The sequence below is a fragment of the Pimephales promelas genome, chromosome 1 (assembly GCF_988280905.1).
Source record: "Pimephales promelas chromosome 1, fPimPro1.hap1.1, whole genome shotgun sequence".
NCBI classification, from domain to species: domain Eukaryota; kingdom Metazoa; phylum Chordata; class Actinopteri; order Cypriniformes; family Leuciscidae; genus Pimephales; species Pimephales promelas.
In genome coordinates this window covers 51,549,229-51,554,268 of record NC_142769.1, presented here as the reverse complement: position 1 = coordinate 51,554,268, position 5,040 = coordinate 51,549,229, and the positions used below count along the sequence as shown (strand labels likewise).

The 5,040-nt window shown below is 38.4% G+C and overlaps 1 protein-coding gene across 1 annotated transcript in view; it reads right to left on the bottom strand.

Annotated features, from left to right (window-relative positions):
- Positions 1-4,349, bottom strand: part of ndrg2 (NDRG family member 2) — a 49,951-nt gene extending 45,602 nt beyond the window's left edge. Inside the window, exon 1 of the mRNA XM_039649398.2 lies at positions 3,959-4,349. The gene's annotated coding sequence lies outside the window, so the exon portion shown is untranslated. The remainder of the gene's footprint in view (positions 1-3,958) is intronic.
- Positions 4,350-5,040: the final 691 nt, after the last annotated feature.

Here is a 5,040-nt window from a genome sequence, read left to right as displayed (position 1 = left end):
AAAAGTGTAAATATATGGTAGTGTATTTCACATGTTTTTCCCTAAATTAACAAAAAGAAGGATATTCTCAACCTTTTTTTTTAATCGAAGGCTCCTCATTGTCCAACATAACATCTGAAGCTCCTCCAAACTGGCTGATTGGTTTCAATAGGGATGCACCGATATGAAAATTTTGGCCGATACCGATAACCGATAATTCTTTATATTTGAAAGCCGATAACCGATATATCGGCCGATAAACTTTTATCTAATTTTGAGAGCCTGATTACAAAAACAAAAGTCTCACAATTAAATCCATGTCCCAAGCGCACAATTATAATGATGTTCTCATTATAGTGTTGTACAGCCGATACGACAGATTTGCGTTGCACATGTTGTCCCGAACCAGAGATTTCAATCATATTTCAAGAAATTCAAAAACATAAACAGTGCTCAACAAGTGTCTCAGCTGAAGGGAATAATACATTATTTATCGGCTTTAATATATCGGCCAAATTTTCTTACCAGGCCGATAACGATAACATTAAAAATGAACATATATCGGCCGATACCGATATGCTGGCCGATATATCGTGCATCCCTAATTATGACAATCGGACTTTTTCGGGTCCCCTGTGAGTCTACCAACCCAGAAAACTTATTTTGGTGAGCCTTTCTCTGCAAGCATGTCAAAAAATAAGCCAATCAGATTTCGCTCCCCTTCTGATGTAAGAAGGGGATCTTAGAATATCACCAGCCCTTAATTTGCACGTTTTCTGGTTTCACAAGCATTGACTAGCGTTTGTTCTCCTCATGGCTCAGATGTACAGAATGATGAACACATGAATGATAAACATATGAAGGAATGACGAACACATGACAGCCTGGAGATCAGTGAGCCTCTACACTGGTGTCTTCTGTCTCGGTTGACCTGTAATGGCCAGATCCTGAGACAGCTGCTCTGACATCACCAGCTGTGAACGGACATCACATTCAGAGACTCGTGCCTTTAAAGGAACACTTCATCTAAAGATTAAGTTATGTAATTGACTCATGCTAATCTTGTTTTAGCATGAAAGGAGACTAAAACGGGAGATGACTCACACTGTCAAGCTCCACATAAGACGAGAAAGCGCCATAAAATACAGCTGAAGCTGAACGCTAGATTTGAGTGAGGACCACGAGGACCAGACTGAAATGTCACTTAAAATACAATGAAATCCTTAATAGGACTTTTAGTTGTGGACCCCGATTGTTGGGGATTCAAACTAAGAGGGATCGATGACGTCATCAACCGCTAAGAAAAATGGTTTCAGAGGCGGAGCGAGGTATTATGTAAACATTATCACACCAGAAAGAGCGTTGTTTCATTGGAAATCAGCGGGATCAAGTGTCATGTGTCACCAAGCAACACACACATGACAGCCGGAGCTCAGACCACTCAAATTAGAGGAGGGAACAAACACTAAACGGCTGATGAAAGATTAAAGGGCGGGTGATTATGATTTTCCAGCTTTAGTCAGTGTGTAATGTTGCAGTTTGAGCATAAACAACATCTGCAGAGTTACAACACTCAGAGTTCAGAGCGAAGGGAGAGATTTGCTTTTTTAAGGACTACAACAAACGGCTGGTAGAACTACACGAGCTTCCTCCCGGGTTAGTGACATCACACACCCTAATTTACATAAACCCCGCCCCCGGAACATGATTTATAGATTATCAAGACAGAATATGCTAATCATTGACTTGAAGAGAACTCCACATCATCTACATAAACTCATCAACAAACATTGCTCTACACGTCACTTCTTCATCACTGTCTGACTCCGGTTTGAACGTAAAAGGCTAAAAGTTGAAATTTACATGTGTGTGTGAGGTAAACGAAGCTGCTAACACACACGAATGCTGGGAGCAGCAGCTCATTTGCATTTAAAGGGACAGACACAAAGCTCACACTTTAAAAGAGACAATTTTTAACAAGCTATATAAAAATAAGTGTGAGGTATTTTGAGCTGAAACGTCACACACACACTGTGGACATCAGAGACTTGTTTTACATCTTGTGAAAAGGGCGTTATACCAGACCTTTAAGACAAACACTGATAAATCATTCACAATAATGTATTAAGGGTCCATTATGATATTCTATTTACATCAAATCTTCAAAAAGGCATTTTAACATAACCAATCATAATGTAACTGGTTTTAATGTGCAAATTTGAGTGCTGTGTTTGAATATTTTCTCAAAATTGATAGATATCGAATGTCTCCATAATACTAGGAGTCATTTTATTCCAGCTAATAGGGAACATTCTCTCAAAGTTATGAACAAATATTCCTCCGCTCAAAATTTTCTGGTCTTTAATAACGTTATCAAAGCATTTGCGCAAAACGGTATTTATACATTGGTCATGGAATCTTTTTTCTAAAACATTTCAATTGAATGTTCGTGTCAAGTTACTTATTAGTTGTTACAGATGGTTCAGAAAGCATTCAGAATAAACGTGATGTTTGTGAAATGATATAAAAATACAAATTTTAAAAAGATAGTTGAGATTATTTTTATAGCAATTGCTAATTTTTTTCTCGAAATTACGAGTTTGTCGCAATTCCGAATTGTGAGATATAAACTTGCAAATCTTTTTCCCTCAAAATTGGATTATTTTACTCACAATTCCAAGTTTATCTCGCAATTCTTGAAATAGAAGTCTTGCAAGATGCAATTGCAAGATATAAAGTCAAAATTGTGAGTTATAAAGTCAAAATTGCAAGATATAAACTCGCAATTGCGAGATATGAAGTCAGAATTGTGCGTTATACATTTAGAATTACATGCAAGTATAAACTATATATATATAAAAAAATAAAACATTTCGCAATTGTGAGAAATTTTTTCTTCTCGCAAGTGTGAGTTCATATCTTACAATTTCGAGAGGGAAAAAAATCGAATTGTGTAATGCAAACTTGATAACATCTAAATTGTGAAGATACAAAGTTGCAATTGTCTTTTAAATCGTTTTGTTCAATGGCGGAAAAAACTTCCAAACTCCAAATTTGAACATTGAACATTCTGAGAACATTAAAAAAACGTTTTCAGAACTAAATGGAACGTCAGCAAAACGTTCTTCGAACATATTTTGGTAACGTTAGCTATTTTTGGAGCTAAACGGTGTGAGTCCATTTTTGTTCATGAAAGCAAGTAGAGTTAACATCGCATATATTAATTATTTTGCTTTATGTAAAAGGAAAAAAAATGACATTTTTTTTTTAGGTGAATTATCTCTTTAAAGCTTGTATGAATCACTGATTATCAAGACCCCGGATAAACCAGTGTATCTCGGTGAGTCTTTGTGCGTGCTTGTTGCGTGCAGTCGTGGCTGGAAAAGGCTTTTGCGGGTTTGTCTGGGCCCGCGACACACCTCCCTTTGACATTGACACACATTCTCCTCAGCCACGGCGCGTACGTTCTGCAGAACCGCGGAAAAGTCCACAGCTGGAGCTGCAAGCCTGATGCGGGAGGCAATGTTTTCATTTCACAATTCAAGTTCGCATCAACAAATGCACACGTAGCATGCATTTCTCCTGCGCAATGCATGAACAAAGACCATCATCAATTAACGCACTAGTAAACTGACATGTTAAGTGACGTTCGCGTACTTAAATCCAACAAAAACTCTTGGAAAAAAAATGTGGGATGGTTTCTGTAATGCTTGCAACCTTGAGGTTATTCAGTCATGGTTAATATCAAGCGTGCTATATGTTTACAAGTGTCCAGCCGCTGGAACAGATTAGGGTCACGTCTCGTGTGTCGTTAAAAACGGCACGATTAGCTCATATTGTCTATGAATATTTACGTTTAATTCCTTTGTGCACAACAAATCGTGACATACGGGCAACAGTTGCATGCATTTAGACACATACCCGATGTATAAAACTGCATACATACATAAAGAAAAGCGTGTCATAAAATTGCACTTACCTTGCACTTAAAATATTATGATGACGACGTGCCCAATTTCCCTAAAATACAAAAATAAGCAAAAGTCGACAGTCCTTTGTCTTTGAAATATATGTATTTTTCACAGTCCTGACCCTGGGTGGCTCCCAGTGCTCTTGCGCTCGTACTTTCTTTCCAGCGGTGTTTGTTATTTTCTCTCCCTCTTTTCCTTGCTCTGTATTGCCCCGTTTTTTGTCCTCACTGAAGCCACAGAAGAAAAAAAAAATCTTACAAAAAATATGGAGCCGTCAATCAAATAAGTCGACTTGAGTTATGGATGGGGGAGCGCGAAATCTTCCATCGAGCTCGAGTCGTCGGTGTGTGGTGTTTGAGGACAGTTATGTGGCGTATGTGTTATGAAAAGCTATTCCTGTAGCCAACCCTCCAACATATCTATACTCGGAAGCTGAATGTCAAAGAAAGCCCGTTCTTGAAAAAGGCTCCCCCCCTTTTTTTTGGCAATGGTTCGCGCCCGTTGTTGAAGCGCCTGGTGGAACAAAACGCGTTCGCATTCCAAGCTTCTGGTTACAGTCTGAAGCAAGAGCTTCGTGCGATTTGGGGCGCGTCAGAAGATATAAATACCCTAATCTCTAATTTCATGCAGAAATGTATGTATATGATATGCAAATTGGGTCGAGGATGAAAAGGGGGCGCGCGTCACCCTCGGGTCCTCACCATAAGCGCGCTCCAGGCACTGTTGAGATACTGATGGAAGACACATGCTCAACGCCGTGGTATTTGTAGTTGGACCGAGAGTAATCACAATTATGCTAACTGTGATCATAGCTATTCTAAAACATGTGAACATGCAAAGCTTTATAGATACCAGACCGATTTCTTCACTTCATTTAGGCCTGTTTCACATGCATTTTGGCTATGGAATTAATAGAAATAATCACCCGGAAATAATTATATCCTCATTTGACTTTCTTATGCAGAGCATAAATATATATTCTATCTGGAAGCTTGTTTCCACCACAGAATAAAACATTAAAAAGGTAATAGCGACTTTTTATCTTACAATTCAGACTTGAATTTCGATTATTTCGAATTATAAACTCACA